Source organism: Schistocerca piceifrons, chromosome X (assembly GCF_021461385.2).
Source record: "Schistocerca piceifrons isolate TAMUIC-IGC-003096 chromosome X, iqSchPice1.1, whole genome shotgun sequence".
In the NCBI taxonomy this organism is placed as follows: Eukaryota; Metazoa; Arthropoda; class Insecta; order Orthoptera; family Acrididae; genus Schistocerca; species Schistocerca piceifrons.
This window is the reverse complement of record NC_060149.1, coordinates 473073796-473092010: the sequence shown is the minus strand read 5'-3', so window position 1 is coordinate 473092010 and position 18215 is coordinate 473073796.

The window sequence follows — 18215 nt, the reverse complement described above, 5'->3', positions numbered from 1 at the left end:
TCCTATTTATTTCATCTTCAGTAACACTATTTATGCAGCTTTACATCTATTCATAGAATTCTCAATACTGCTGAAGTTGTGTGCTCTTTTGGCTTCCACAATGCCTTTTTTGAACTTATTCCTACAGTGAACATAGGATGATCTGGCATGGTTAGTCTTCAGATTTTTATGTATACTGTGCAACAACATAACTGGGTTTTGCAGATTTGTTAGTATACCATGGGTTTTCTTTGTTTATACCCTTGCCTTTGGAACCTTTGTCGATTATTTTGCATTTCTTTATCATTATGCAGTCATTAAATTTCGTGTCAAAATGGTTTGAAAAACCTTTCAAATATTAGTTTGCTGACAGATCTTTACATAGACTATTATTTGTGTCACCAGACCATTGGCCAAACCAGTTTCTGTTAGTAAGGGACTTACAAAACCTGTCAATTTTAACATATGTGACTGACCTACTAATTACCATTTTTGGGACAGACTTATCAATGTTACTCTTATCAGCACAGAACCTACTTATGTAATTTAAAGATACAGAATCATGATCTCAGAATGGGAATACTGTCACATCACATGATTCTTCTATAGTATTGAAACTAACAAAGATATTGTCAACACATGCTTCATCTCTTGTGGGTCTATTATTGATAAAGTACAGTTTGTACTCTCTTAGAAGATTTTTTAGCTCAGTGACACTATTCTTTGGTTGTTGTTACATCAAAATCTGCATTCAAATCTCCACCTATTACAATGTCATAACGTAATCATTCTGTCTTTCTAAGTGCATCTAACAGCATGTCCAGTTTTTCTAAAAATACACTAATGTTATCCTTAGGTGATCTATAAGGCTATTATCACTAACTTAAAACTGTCACTAACTATACCAGTAGCTTCAAAATTCTGTTCATCACACAAATAGCCTATATCCAATTTATTAATGGAGTGGCTGAGTGGCTGGTTAGTGTACAATGGCACATCACCCATTTTATGCATTTTTCTACAGTAACCATTTGATATTTTATAGTTATCAAATTTGATAGCTGTAAGTTCACTCTTTGTTGCCCAGTGTTCACTCAGGCAAAAAATATCACATTTGTTCTCTAGTCCAAAATTATTTACAATAAATTCTTGGCCTTTTACTCCTGGATTATACAGGTAGCAAATTTTAAGATCAGAATTGTTATTGTTTTTAGAATGAACACTTTTGTTAGGAGTTATAATATTTTTTACACTACCTATTTTATGTGCTTCTTTGTCTTGCTGTGTTCCACTAAAAAATCATGTAGGCTGAAAGGAGGCACTGTTTACCACTTACCCACAACACTTGATACTGCTTCTTCTGCTGTAGTTCTCTTCCATCCTTTTGACGGGTATGTGGTTATTGTTGCTGGTGTAACTTCTGCTGCAGTTTGTGGAGGTGCTTCTATAACTGATACATTTTCTACTACTGCTTCTGATGATGCCAATGGTACAAAGATGGTTCCCATTCTGATGCTGACATAGGCCTAATTTCTTCTAGAGATGTAGCCACAGATGTTTCTTCTTATGTGCTGTTGGTGTATTCTCAATTTCTTTGTCATTGGCAATGAACCTACTGCAGGTGGTGCAAGTTTTTTGTGCATGTCTACCCCTAGCACTTTTATTGCTTGAAGAATTTCTTTGGCCAGAACTTTCTTGCCTAGCTGATTTCTATGCAGTCCATATCTTGTAAAATGCTCTCTGTCAGAGCTGGTTGCCTCCATGAAGATTGTGTGCAAAAAACTGCTGCAGATCTTTCTGAGTTTTCGGTCTGTTGTAATGATCTCACTATTTACACATGAGTTTTCAATTAAGTCGTGTGAGTGAGGAACGGTTACAAAAAATACTTTCGCTTGTGACATTTTTCCTAATGCTTCTTTCAGTGCTTTTACAGTAAGGCTACTCTCGTTTTTATATACATCATTATCTCCCCCAATTACAACACAGTTCACACCATCTTTTACTGCAGTTTCACAATTTTGTAGCACTTCTTCTAAAGGAGCTCCAGGTTTTGTTATTCCAATGACTTTATAGTCTGACTCGATAGCTATTCTCTTACCATGACTCCTTGATAGAATGTAAATTTCTTCTTTTTCCTTCACTATTTGTTTTTCTGTCTTTCATTTCTTGTTGTCATGTACTGTGTTAACACCATGTTTATGTTTAAAAGGAGATAACAGTAACGAGCTGCCACAGGCACTTTTTTGATCAATAGAAGTATATGATCAGTTTCCTGCGATAATGGATTTTTTTTCCGTGTATTTTGACCATCTGAATTTAATGCCTTGTATCTGTTCATTAGTGGAACATGATTAATGTTCATATTTAACATGGGGGGGGGGAGGCATTTCTTAGGCCTAATTAACACACACTCCTGTTCACAGCTTTGCATCTCTGCTAGTATATCCACATACTGAAGCAAACTTTTCAGCATTTCAGTATATCGTCTGACTTGAATTAAGTTGTTTCGTAGTTCTTCCCTCACACTTATTTTAAGTCTTGCATTAGGCATTTCTAAGACAGCTTCAGGACTGTTGCTCTCAGTTCCGCAATCACATGAATTTTTACTAAGATTTGCTTCCATGAAGCAACATGAATGATACCATTTATGTGTCGCTACAAATGTTCTGACACATTTTATCCCTTTTCTTCATATAGTAGACAATTTAATGATGGTAATTTACTGATATTTACTGAGCAATTTACAAGTATGTCCATATGCACCACCATCTAGGACAGATGGGAGGTACATGTCAGAATTTCGGGTTGATGCTTGACTGGAGGGGATTGTAACAGGGAAGCCAGTAAAGTGTCAGATGAGAATCTCCCATGGAGTTATAGATTATGTAGTGAAGACAAGAAAAATCATGCAACAGTGGAAAAAGATCTGTGCCCTTCAGGACAGTTAGGAATGGTGTATTTTGTGGTAGGTAGGATGAAGGGATAACGGGAGTTACAGAATATCAGAGCTGGGAAAATTTGATAAGTAATAGGCAAAAGAAGAAAACCCCAGAAATCACACTTCAAATTCTGGCTAACAATCAGTTTTACATTCTATTGATAAAGAAGCTACACCACTATGGAATTGGAGCAACTGCTCTTGATATCATAAAGTCATTTCTGCAGAACAGAAAACAAGCAGTGGAAGTGTCACACAATCAAGGGAAACAGCTATCATAACTACAAGATATAAAACATGGGTTGTCACAGGCTAATATTCTAGGACCCCCCCTTTTGTTTATATATGTAAATGATTTACTTTGTAACGTAGACAGTAAACTGATACTCTTCACAGATGGCACAATAAGCATAACGGTGAGACCGAGCTTACAGGAGTAAAAGTTTGAAGTGAATGGGTTAATTCTCAATTATGAGAAAACTAATGCAATACTATTTAGCAACACCAAAAGAAAAGCAAGTGAAATGACAAATTTGCAAGAGCTAGATGTATGAGTAGTTGAAAGTGCTAAATTTTTAGGGATCACCGTGGACAGTTGTTTGGAATGGAAATATCATATTTCCAATATAATCAATAAACTTAGCAATGCTGTTTTTGCTCTGAGACAAATTAAGCCACTTGGCAGAGGCAATTTAAATATTCAAATTACAAAAGGAAGCAATTAGAATAATAGGAACCAAAAGAACAAGAGATAGTTGCAAGCCTCTTTTCAAAATATTTAAGATTCTAACCTTCTACAGCTTGTACATATATAAAATTCTGCTCCTAGCTTGGGATCATAAAGATAAATTCAACAAAAATGAAGATGTACACCACCGCCACCACACCAGAAACACCAAGAAATTAAGAAATTCACAGCATAACACAAATCAGTATGAGAGAAGCAGTGGTTATATGGCAGTAAAGTTGTACAACTCTTTACCACCACACATCACTAATGCCAAATCGAAGGATAAGTTTAAACAGTCAATCAAACAACTGCTATTAGAAACCCCTTTATATTCAATCAGAGAATTTCTTTCAAATGAAAATAACTGAAGCATCCAGGCATAGTACACTAGAAAATTGTTCACAGGTATAGAGGAAAAGAAAAACTAAAATGTGTTAACCTCTCAACAGCACTGTTTTATCTAAATATTTTGTTTTCTACAGTATTATTGCTGTCAATTTTTTTTATAAATGTAAACAAAATGGGATCTAGAATATGTATGTGCTATATGACTGTATTATACCTTATATTTAAAATGATGGACCCATAGTATAGAATTATTGCAATTAAATGTTCTGTAATTTAGATACATAGACTATGTATGCCTCATAAAATCCATTCACTTCACAGTATCTAAAATTTTGTAACTATGATGTACATTTCTAGAAATGTTGTGGCTAAAATTTATTAGTTATCTTAGCAAAACTGTAGTTAGAATCAGTAAAAGTAATGTATTTTATTGGAAAACTGACAAAGCAAATATGTACTTGGAGTTACTCCATAGATGTACAACATAAGCTGCTAAATAAAGAAAGAAAGAAAGAAACATGTTACCTAATATAGGAAAAGAGCCTCAACATGTTTTTGAGCAAAATAGAGTGCAACAGATTCATATGAATAAATTTAAAGCTAGATTATTAGAAAAGTCAGGTATAAAGTCCTGCTGGTAGGTAAGTCACCAGAGGGGTGTAGACCAAATCGAACGTTACAAGAAAATTTAGGTGTAAACAGCATGTCACAAGCATTGTAAAACCTGCTGTCAAGTTTAGCCATGTGTCAAGGAATGCATGAGCCTTGTGCAGAGATTTTGATGGATTGGATCAGGTACTTATAGTAGGAGTGGCAGAAAACAGCCTGTCTAGCAACTTAGAGTATTGCGTTAACAGTGACATGGGGGAAATAGGAGCAGCAATAGCACACACTCATGTGAAGTTTGTGGAGGTTTTGCAGTGCCATGACCAGCTCTGGGTTAACACAGCTGTTAACCACATAATCAAAAAGTTGAGCAGACTGCTTTTGACAGAAATAAAGTCTCATACCAGTGTCATAACTGTTGCTGCATGTGAGAGATAAGGATACACAGATCATGGCCTGCAGCTGAGTAGGAGAAGGAAGGACAGATTAACTGAGCACATTGTAGAAAGTGTAAGGTGAATCACAGACACATAAGACAATATGCATGTGATTACTGAAGTCAGAGAGGAATACTTTTTTAGGTTAGAGTCGGTCTACAGACAGACAGTACTGCAAGAAATTAGGTAGGAACATAACCCTAATACATGTGACAGTGTCCAGAAAATAAAATCAATTTGTTTCATCAAAACACTAGGCAGTTGGGAACAAGAGGGATAAGCTTCTTATACACATAGAAGATGTGGAAAATTCTGAAGAGATAGATGTTCTGTACTGCTGTGAATACCAGTTAACCACAAGGATGAAGAAGTTAAATATCAGGAATTATAGACTTACAGCACTTTTGTGTAGAGTTACATGGAAAAAGGAGGGGCTGTAACATACGTCAGAGTTGCACGTAAAGTCAGTAATACTGAGACAATTAGTTTTCTTGTAGATCATAACCTGGAACAATGTGCTTGTGAGTTGTCACTCCCCTGGTAATTGTAACAGTGTACAGATCGTATTTAGGAAACTTCCAGCAATTCATGATAGACCTATATGCATTAATGAGCTCCCTGTCAGACAAGAAGAAACAGTTGAGAGGTTTCTTACAAAAACTGGACAAGTTCAAAATTGTCATTTTTTTAGGAATTAAAAAAAGCTTTCCACCATTTAAACTGAAGCAAGAAAAGTGTCCAAACGATATTCATAATATGTTTAAGTAGGGACACTTTTCTCATTAATGTGCTTTTTTAAGTGAACAATCTATAGTTAATTCTTAAAGAGAAATTTTTCTTTGGACTTCTCTGGTATTTATAGAAAATCAAGAAAAGAAAAAGTGCTAATATTTTTCACTGGAGTAATTTATTGTATTTTCAAAATTCTGCCTGGAAGTGTGTAACAATGAACACAAGACAATATTGGTTTTATTACAACAAACTGAAAACAGTGGTTTATTTATTCCTACTGTTCCCATTATTGTTTGTTACAGATCCTCACAGCCATCAGTGTTATCATCACCTCCTCATCCTCTTTATAATTGTCATCTGTGATGCCATAAAGTGGGTCCTTGTAGAAGGTTGTGTTCCCTTCTTCCACGAACTACATCAGATTACAAAGATGTTTGGCTTTAGTTAGCTGAATAACTGATTGTCTTCATGCTACTGATGTAGATCCAAAGCAGTATACTATGTAGTAGGACTTCTCTTAACAATGATATGCATATTCCCTGAGCCCAAGTAAGAGTTTCAGTGGAGGCTTAGGAGTTTTCAAACAGAATGCACATAGCATGTTTAATGTCTACAAAATGATCGTTTTTTCATGAATGGAAGCACTTCAGTAATTTTCCTGACCCAAGTTTCAGATATTTCTGCAGTCTTTATCTTCTGCTTCTTATGCCCTATCAATGAGAAGTCTTCAACATTTGATTAATAGCTGTGTCCTCACACTGGAAACAAATATTTCATCCTTTTGTAGACCTTTAGGTGGTGCGCTTGTCTTTAGAAGCTCTGAACCATAATAAATTTTCTTTTTGCCCAGGATGCACGTCGCTAACGATTACAAGCTCATCTCTTTGATTTTCTAATGCGATGTTATTTGTTGTTGTTGTTGTGGTCTTCAGTCCTGAGACTGGTTTGATGCAGCTCTCCATGCTACTCTATCCTGTGCAAGCTTCTTCATCTCCCAATACCTACTGCAACCTACATCCTTCTGAATCTGCTTGGTGTATTTATCTTTTGGTCTCCCTCTACGATTTTTTCCCTCCACGCTGCCCTCCAATGGTAAATTTGTGATCCCTTGATGACTCAAAACATGTCCTACCAACCGATCCCTTCTTCTTGTCAAGTTGTGCCACAAACTTCTCTTCTCCCCAATCCTATTCAACACCTCCTCATTAGTTATGTGATCTACCCATCTAATCTTCAGCATTCTTCTGTAGCACCACATTTCGAAAGCTTCTATTCTCTTCTTGTCTAAACTATTTATCATCCATGTTTCACTTCCATACAAGGCTACACTCCATACAAATACTTTGAGAAACGACTTCCTGACACTTAAATCAATACTCGGTGTTAACAAATTTCTCTTCTTCAGAAACACTTTCCTTCCCATTGCCAGTCTACATTTTATATCCTCTCTACTTTGACCATCATCAGTTATTTTGCTCCCCAAATAGCAAAACTCCTTTACTATTTTAAGTGTCTCATTTCCTAATCTAATAACCTCAGCATCACCCGACTTAATTCGACTACATTCCATTATCCTCGTTTTGCTTTTGTTGATGTTGGGGGATAGTTCAAAACCATGGAAGTGACTTCATTAAGACCTTTATTTCCTTCATGTTCAAAATAGTGGGAAACTGAAACTGAGTCATCTGACCAGAATATGAATCCCAAAACACTGTACCATAATATTCTATCATAGTAAATGATATTTGTCTGCAAGGGGGATAGAGGCAAATTGTGCCTGTAGTCAAATGAAATACTGTTAATCAGCTCGTGTTTTACTGTCAGAAATTGTTTTCTTTTGTACTTACAAAATCTTCTGCCCTCTTCAAGTACAATGTCTTTTGTGCTACTTATTGACTCTTTTATTTTTCTGTCCAATGAATCACATGTTGTTGTTGTTGTTGTTGTTGTGGCCCTCAGTCCTGAGACTGGTTCGATGCAGCTCTCCATGCTACCCTATCCTGTGCAAGCTTCTTCATCTCCCAGTACCTACTGCAGCCTACATCCTTCTGAATCTGTTTAGTTTATTCATCTCTTGGGCTCCCTCTATGATTTTTACCCTCAACGCTGCCCTCCAATACTAAATTGGTGATCCCTTGATGCCTCAGAACGTGCCCTACCAACTGACCCCATCTTCTAGTGAAGTTGTGCCACAAATTTCTCTTCTCTCCAGTTCTATTCAATACCTCCTCATTAGTTATGTGATCTACCCATCTAATCTTCAGCATTCTTCTGTAGCACCACATTTTGAAAGCTTCTATTCTCTTCTAGTCTAAACTATTTATTGTCTACGTTTCACTTCCATACATGGCTACACTCCATACAAATACATTGAGAAACTACTTCCTGACACTTAAATTTATACTCTATGTTAACAAATTTCTCTTCTTCAGGAATGCTTTCCTTCCCATTGCCAGTCTACATTTTATATCCTCTCTACTTCGACCAGCATCAGTTATTTTGCTCCCCAAATAGCAAAACTCATTTACTACTTTAAGCTTCTCATTTCCTAATCTAATTCCCACAGTATCACCCAATTTAATTTGACTACATTCCATTATCCTCATTTTGCTTTGGTTGATGTTCATCCTATATCCTCCTTTCAAAACATTATCCATTCCGTTCAACTGCTCTTCCAAGCCCTTTGCTGTCTCTGACAGAATTACAACGTCATCGGCAAACCTCAAAATTTTTATTTCTTCTCCATGGATTTTAATTCGTACTCCAAATTTTTCTTTTGTTTCTTTTACTGCTTGCTCAATACACAGATTGAATAACATCGGGGAAAGGCTACAAGCCTGTCTCACTCCCTTCCCAACCACTGCTTCCCTTTCATGTCCCTCAACTCTTATAACTGTCATCTGGTTTCTGTACAAATTGTAAATAGCCTTTCGCTCCCTGTATTTTACCCCTGCCACCTTCAGAATTTGAAAGAGAGTATTCCAGTCAACATTGTCCAAAGATATCTCTAAGTCTACAAATGCTACAATTGTAGGTTTGCCTTTTCTTAATCTGTTTTCTAAGATAAGTCATAGGGTCAGTTTTGCCTCACGTGTTCCAACATTTCTACGAAATCCAAACTGATCTTCCCCGAGGTCCACTTCGACGAGTTTTTCCATTCATCTGTAAAGAATTCATGTTAGTATTTTGCAGCAATGGCTTATTAAACTGATAATTCGGTAATTTTCACATCTGTCAACACCTGCTTCCTTTGGGATTGGAATTATTACATTCTACTTGAAGTCTGAGCGTATTTCGCCTGTCACATACATCTTGCTCACTAGCTGGTAGAGTTTTGTTAGGCCTGGCTCTTCCAAGGCTGTCAGTAGTTCTAATGAAATGTTGTCTACTCCCGGGGCCTTATTCTGACTTAGGTCTTTCAGTGCTCTGTCAGACTCTTCACGCAGTATCATATCTCCTATTTCATCTTCATCTACATTCTCTTCCATTTCTATAATATTGTCCTCAAGAACATCACCCTTGTACAGACCCTCTATATGTTCCTTCCACCTTTCTGCTTTCCCTTCTTTGCTTTGAAGTGGATTTCCATCTGAGTTCTTGATATTCATGCAAGTGGCTCTCTTTTCTCCAAAGGTCTCTTTAATTTTTCTGTAGGCAGTATCTATCTTACCCCTAGTGATATGCGTCTCTACATCCTTGCATTTGTCCTCTAGCCACCCCTGCTTAGCCATTTTGCACTTTCTGTCGATCTCATTTTTGAGACGTTTGTATTCCTTTTTGCTTGCTTCATTTACTGCATTTTTGTATTTTTTCCTTTCATCAATTAAATTCAATATCTCTTCTGTTACCCAAGGATTTCTATTAGCCCACATCTATTTACCTACTTGATCATCTGCTACCTTCACTATTTCATCTCTCAAAGCTACCCATTCTTCTTCTACTGTATTTCTTTCCCCCATTCTTGTCAGTTGTTCCCTAATGCTCTCTCTGAAGCTCTCTACAACATCTGGTTCTTTCAGTTTATCTAGATCCCATCTCTTCAAATTCCTACCTTTTTGCAGTTTCATCAGTTTTAATCCACAGTTCATAACCAATAGATTGTGGTCAGAGTCCACATCTGCCCCTGGAAATGTCTTACAGTTTAAAACCTGGTTCCTAAATCTCTGTCTTACCATTATATAATCTATCTGAAACCTTCTAGTATCTCCAGGCTTCTTCCATACATACAACCTTCTTTCATGATTCTTGAACCAAGTGTTAGCTATGATTAAGTTATACTCTGTGCAAAATTCTACCAGGTGGCTTCCTCTTTCATTTCTTCCCCCCCAACCCATATTCACCTACTACGTTTCCTTCTCTTCCTTTTCCTACTATCAAATTCCAGTCACCCATGACTATTAAATTTTCGTTTCCTTTCACTATCTGAATAATTTCTTGTATCTCATCATACATTTCATCAATCTCTTCATCATCTGCAGAGCTAGTTGGCATATAAACTTGTACTACTGTGGTAAGCGTGGGCTTTGCATCTATCTTGGCCACAATAATGCATTCACTATGCTGTTTGTAGTACCTTACCCGCATTCCTATTTTCCTATTCATTATTAAACCTACTCCTGCATTACCCCTAATTGATTTTGGATTTATAACCCTGTAGTCACCTACCTGCCCAATTACGATATCTGACATTCCATGCTCTGATCCATAGAACGCCAGTTTTCTTTCTCCTGATAACAACATCCTTCTGACTAGTCCCCACCTGGAGATCCAAAAGGGGGACCATTTTACCTCCAGAATATTTTATCTAAGAGGACACCATTATCATTTAGCCGTACAGTAAAGCCTCATGCTCTCGGGAAAAATTACGGCTGTAATTTTCCCTTGCTTTCAACCGTTCACAGTACCGGCACAGCAAGGTCATTTTGGTTAATGTTACAGGGCCAGATCAGTCCATCACCCAGACTGCTGCCGTTGTGGTTGCACCCATGGTACGGCTATCTATATCGCTGAGGCACGCAAGCCTCCCCACCAATGGCAAGGTCCATGGTTCATGGGGGGAAGATGAATCACATATAGTACATATATCAGATCTGGAATATACAAACTTGTGTATTAAGTTTTATACACTTTCCAGTAGCTTTTATAATGAATACATGAAATATATTCACATTTGCAAATATGGACAACCGTCAGCAATATAATGGAATGAAAACAATGAAAATTTGTGCCAGATAGTTACTTGAACCCAGGTGTGTTGCTTATCACAAGCAGTCACCTTACCGTTAGGCTAGCCAAGTGTAACTCACTGCCAAACCCAGACCTCCATACGTCATCAACCATGGCCTACAACCTGTACCTGTTCATTCATTATGTATAATCCCATACAGGGAAGACATTTTAATTGAATGTTGCTTGCCCAGTGTGGACAAATACAATATTGCAGAGCTTGTGATGCTCAGGAGCATGTCAGAAGGAACTTTGCTTCATACTTCTCAATAACATGGGCACTGCATTATTGTATTTATAAGGAAGATTGATACAGTACTTGTGTGAAAATTTTAGATGTGTATTGTTTATAGTCAAATTTTTTGGCAGGTGCTTTGGAATTGTGTCATCATGCAGAGAGTAGTGTGATTGCATTGCTTTAAAGGATAATGTATGACATTCAGTCTTGTGAAAAACTGACTCTGATATTGTTTTTTGGTATGTTTTTATGGAAGCCTCTTTTATCTTTTGGAGACTGCCCATACCCTACAATACTATTCTGGATACTGTACAGCCTGTACTTTGTTATTCCATGAAAGCTAGGGAATGCTATTTTACAAACTGGAATACCCCTACCTTCAGTTCTAAGCTTGTAATAAAGTAAAGCTACTACATGCGCGAACAACCCGGTGGCTGACGGGAATGACCATAAAGGTATTTCCCATTTACAATCGCTCCCATCAGCCACCACACTGAGTGTTAACTTTGCTTGCACGAACAGTACATGACTACTATATCTTCCTTTGTCTGCAATCCTGGGCTGCTTCCTCTGAATGTGGTGCATAGTAAGCAGTCCGATATGATGACAATAGGAAACCTACAAATTGAGGCCTTATCTAGTTTCTGTAGAAAAACACAGGTATTAGTCAGATTTTTATAGAAGAGCAGACATTTCAAATGTTTCTTTGGACCTCTATGGCTTTTGCAGAAATCAGTTCCACCATGAAACAAATATGGTGACAGAAGAACATGATGGTATTAAATCAAAATATCCATTTTTTTATGTGTATGATCTTTGTAACAGACCCCTCAGTTGGTAGTTTGTGGAGATTTCATTGCATATTTCTTCAAAGATATGGGCTCTAAAAATGAACTGGATCATTATTCCAGTATCTCAATGTAATTTCAGTAATCAGTGCTCAGGCTGGAACAAATAACATGTACATAATTGTTTATGGATTATCTGATTGTAATGTACAGTCAATGGAAATAAATGATATAGGGCTGTAAATCTCTGAGGGAGGATGATACAAAGCAAGTAGGCTTGTTAATAAGAAAGGGATGTAATATTTTAAATGTAAGTTGGAAGAGGAGGCAAGGAGTGGGGTGTATGTAGAAAAGTATAGTAATGTCTTATTCAATTTGTTCCATACCAAAATTCCTTGGTGGCTCAGATGGATAGAGCGTCTGCCATGTAAGCAGGAGATCCCAGGTTTGAGTCCCGGTCGGGGCACACATTTTCATCTGTTCCCGTTGACGTATGTCAATGCCTGTAAGCAGCTAAGGGTGTTCATTTCATTGTAATTTCATTCTAACGAGCTGCATGGTCACCGATGGTATCTGTTCTTTCAGACATGTCCGAAAGAACAGATATCATCTTAGTAAATATCTTAAGGAAAGTCAATCAAATGTCAAGAAGTACCTACGTCCTGACAAAAATTAAAATTGCAGATAATAAGATTAAAGCTCTATGGGTTACTATCAAATGGGAGGCAGAACACCCAGTCAATGTACAACATACAACAACAATTAAACTAAATGACAATGTTGTCACTGATAATTCACAAGTTGTGAGTAGTTTTAACAATATCTTTCTAAATGTAGCAACAAAAACAGGATTAAATGGATCAGTTGAAACAGCACAAGAATATATTAAAAAATGTTATATCACAAAACATTAAGCAAATAGGAGTACCAACATCCTTCACTGATATCAACAAAACTTTAAAAAATCTAAAAAACAAAAGCTCGTTTGATGTTATGGGGTTTCGAACAGAAGTTTGAAAAGTTGGTCTAATTTAAGACATAATGTCTTTAGTGATAAATGTCTATGTAAACCATCAAAAATGAAGAAAATTTTTCCTGACAGATTAGAATATGCAAAAGATAAACATCTTCATAAGAATCATCTAATTTCCTTATTGACATCTTTTTCCAAAACATTCAAAAGCCAATGTATCCAAGAGTAGGATCACATTTAAGTAAAAACAATTTACTTAGCACCTACATCACAGTTTGGATTCAAGAAGGCTTGCTTGACAGAGAATGGTATTTATAAATTCACTCATCAGATAATACAAGCCTTAAATAATAAAGGTATTTTTGTGATCTTTCCAAGGGGTTTGACTGTGTAGATCATATTAAGCTCTTAGAAAAACTCAAATAATATGGAACTGATGGCTTTACACACAACTTAACAAACAGAATGCAAAACCTTGAGTTATTGATGCAAACAATATTATAAGAGTAGAACATTATATTGACTGGAAAGAAGGCACAAAAGGAGTCTGACAGGGTTCAATTTTGGGTCCAGTCCTATTCCTTATATATCTATGAATGACCTTCCACTTAACATTTAACAAGAAAAAATTGGCACTTTTTGCCGACAATACTAGTGTTATCATAAATACCTTTAGAGAGAAAGCCATAAAAGTTCCAGTCGCGTATGGTTCGCGGGAAGAATGACTGCCGGAAAGCCTCCGTGCATGCTCGAATCTCTCAAATTTTACATTCGTGATCTCCTCGGGAGGTATAAGTAGAGGGAAGCAATATATTCGATACCTCATCCAGAAACGTACCCTCTCCAAACCTAGACAGCAAGCTACACCGCGATGCAGAGAGCCTCTCTTGCAGAGTCTGCCACTTGAGTTTGCTAAACATCTCTGTAATGCTATCACACTTACCAAATAACCCTGTGATAAAACATGCCGCTCTTCTTTGGATCTTCTCAATCTTCTCTGTTGACCCGACCTTGTACGGATCCCACACTGATGAGCGATACTCAAGTATAGGTCGAACGAGTGTTTTGTAAGCCACCTCCTTTGTAGAAGGACTACATTTTCTAAGGACTCTACCAATGAATCTCAACCTAGCACCCGCCTTACCAACAATTAATTTTATATGATCATTCCACTTCAAATCGTTATGTATGCATACTCCCAGATATTTTACAGAAGTAACTGCTACCAATGTTTGTTCTACTATCATATAATCATACAATAAAGGATCCTTCTTTCTTGAATATGTGACAGTGTGGGGAAGAAATGCGAAAATTTAGTTTTGCTGCAAATTACTATCTGTTGGCCTTAATTGTCATCACTGGGGTTGATAAATTCAGCTTTCCCTACAACACTAGATGGAAAAATTGTCTTTATTACCCATTCATATAGATGCCAGTGGCTCAGAAATGAGTTCAATATGCAGCAATAAAAGTTTTTGACCATTTACCCAATAACATGACAGTTAGCAAAGCAAGTTTCAAATCTAACACAAAATCATATCTCCCAGACAACTCCTTCTGTTCCAAGGATAAACTTCTGTTAAAAAAATTGGTAGCCTGAAAGGAAAATCTTGTTTTTAAGGGTAGTTGCTTGAGTATGTGACAGTACAAGGAAGAAATGTGAAAATTTAGTTTCGCTGCAAATTCAGCTTTCCTTCCCTGACTGCATTAATAATTGAAATGATGTAATGAAATTGCTCCTAATGCTATTAACCAATACCACAGTTAATAAGTAGGATTATGCAGGAGCAAATTACGTGAAATGACAAGCCCCAACTATAATGTTTCAATTTTCACTAATAAAGATTATTGTCTTAAAATGTTCGCACAAATTCAAAGACTGGAGAAACCAACTATTTCAGTAAGTGGTTAAAAGCAACTCAAGTTCCCAGCATAACAACAGATAAGCTTTCTATATAAAACTGAATATAAAACTGCTGCAAAACATTAACGGTGTTCACTGTTAATCAGTACAGGAGAGTAAACCACAGATTAACTTGCACCTAATTAGAGGTAAACCAACACATTACAGTAAACTGTGAGTGCCAATTTGTAGCAAAAACCATCAAAGTTACTCACAGGTAAAACTGAGACAAAGTCCAACTTTAATGTTCAGAAACAGTGTCCAAAACCCAGTTTACATGAGAATTAGAAACTCAGACAGTATACTGGCAGAAAATAATCAGACCCCTGACTAGGCTCTGAGTTTACAAGTCCAGCTACTGGATTAACCATAAGACTTTTCTCTTCCTAAAGCATGCACAGCTGGAAACACCACTCACCATAACTAAGATGTTGCTTCAACAAGTGCACACAGATCACTCCCTCCTAGCATAGGTCTAACCCCAACCAGGTCATACTGAACACTGCCCCCATAATGATGGACGTTGTCCCTAATATAGCCTTAGTCCACCTCCTGTGTGAAATTCCCATATACCTCGCTTACTGAGGTTCGCAGTTTCACCAGCTTGACTTACATCTTTTTATACACAGTACCAGGGGGAGGCCATGCCTGGGAGCGGGGCTCATGACCCCCCACCTACCTCTCAGGGAAAAGGAAAAACATAGTGTAATCATATGGTTTTCTTTCAAGAAAAAAATTAAAAAGACTATACTATGCAGGATTTTAACAGGGTAGCACCTGGAACATTTTTATGGCTACTTTTGAATTCATCTTCCAAACTATTAGAAATACTTCACCTCTCTTTGGGTTGCCCCCAACCCCTGCAACCCACCATACAGGCACTCTTGCAGAATACTTACTAATGCTTTGACTATACCATTAGCTGAACAATGATATTCTTGTCTGAAATGATGTATTAAGTTGTACATGTAACAGTTTGCCCAGTAATTGAACTTGAGTAATTGCAAACTTCACTGCAATTCTCAAAAGAGATTCTTCCACTTCGTACCACTAAATATTATTACAAATATTAACTTGGCAGCACTTCCTTAACAGATTGTTACTGCTCTTTTTATTGCACTACTCAGAATTTACATATATTTAATAGTTCATTGGTTATTAAGAAAAATATGTAAAATTATAGACAAAGAAACATAAAATAAAAATTATACATCTTAAGAACTAATGATCGTAAATTGTGTGTTATGACCTCTGCCAATGCTTATGTTGTTGCTGTATGTGTACTTCTTTTATGGTAGTTTTTATATCAATTTTCAATTAAAGTCCAATTAAAATGTTTCTCTCTGTTGAATTACTTGTGCCATAAATTGTGTGAATGTACCAGTCAAAGCACCTAACCATGAGAAAAAAGTGGACTGTCTGATCTTCATTGTACATCAATCATCAAAAGAAATTATTATAGTTTAGCTGATGGGAGATTACAAGAAAAGTTCTTGATGTTGTATTTTTTTATATGGTGTGATTAAAAATAAGATCTGCATACTGGCAGAATGCTCCCCTCTTTCATATCTTGTATCATCCTTCATTGTATGGTTAAGCATTTGCTTTGTGTAAGAGCAAATGTGAACAATAGGTAGCTGCCATGAGCTGCCATTGTGTCTTCAATGGCAGAGCTGACTTCATATCCATATTTTTTTGACTTTGACAGACACACATGTACAGCCACCAGATGGTGGTTAGCGTGCACTAAAATGAGACTGACACAAATTAGCACATGGACCCAATCCTGCACTGCAGCAACTAAACACTTAAGCTCAGCTGACACCATGGCCAGTGCCTACATTATGGGGCATGCACCATTCACATGTTACTCACAGCTGAACCCTTTCTTTCACACATAAACACAGTCCATTGTGTTACAATTAGGATTAAAAAGCTAGTGTATTGTTTAATATTAACACTAATCCTGTATGCATATCCTGTAAACTGACTCATTTCGCATCATTTCAATAAATGAATAATTCAGATGATCTATGACTAACTAAAGGGTGAGGTGATGTTGAGGTACTATTGAATCCAGTAGGCATGTGGCAGTTGGAATTTGCTTTGTAACACTGTCAGTTGAGAAAATCCTCAGTAAGTGGTTAATTTTGTGCATAACTATTCCTCTGGTAGTTTGGAGGAGTTGCAACAAGATCTCCCAAAACCCATGCAGCACCCTGAATGATTTACACAGCAAACATAATGATGTTGTTTCCCACAACAAAACTTGACATCAGGAGTCTTATACACATATCAAAAAATAAGAAGTTGGTAGGTATGGATGAGGTACCAGTCTCTGATCTGAAGGTGTGTGTAGAGAGCATACAAGCTCCATTAACAAATATAATATTTGAGTCTTTTCACTTCAGTATTTTTTAGAATACCTGAAGCAAGCATGAGTCGTACTCTTACTAAAGAAAAGCAATGAGGAGAGTATGGAAAACTACAGGGCACTTTTACTACTATCAGCATTGTTCAAAGTAACTGAATCAAACATGAGTTGTGTAATTAAATACACTGTTTTTAATGAAGCACAGTTTGCTTTCCTAAGTGAGAGAAGTTCAGAAAAATGGTATTTCAAGCTCTAGACAAGGGTGACTGTATTACAGGCATATTATTTGACTTTTCCAATACTCTTGACACTCTTAATCATCAAATACTAATTAAAAAGTGAAAAGCACTAGGTGTAAGAGGATTGACAAAAAATGTGGTTCCAAACTTAATTAGAGAACAGGATTCAAAATACAGAGATAGTTCACATGTCTGCTGATGATAATTTTTAGTAAAATAATTATCAGACAAGAAACACACAAACATAGGTGTCCCTCAGTGCAGTGTATTGGGCCCAATTCTATTCTTAATATAATTGTATCAGTGCCTTTCCAGGTAGAATAAGACATGGAGAAAAAGTTCTCTCTGATAATAACAGCAACATTACAGGCACTGATGAAACACTTGAACTCTATTACAGAAAGCAAATGACACCCTCAGGGATGTTTACAACTGGGCAGTATGTGATGGATTAATGTTGAATGTATAGAAAAAAACAGCACGGCCTTCAGCATACAAAGGGAAAACACTCTGTCACTTTAAGCATTTATGTTAAATCTATAGATTGTGAACTGAACATAAAGTTTTTATAGATGAATATTGATCATTAGTAAACATGGATAGAACACACAAAGATAATGGCAAAAGGAAAATCATCAGCATGTTATATGCATAGGGTTCTATCACAAATTTGTAACAGCCAACATCTTGTTGTGACATTCTAT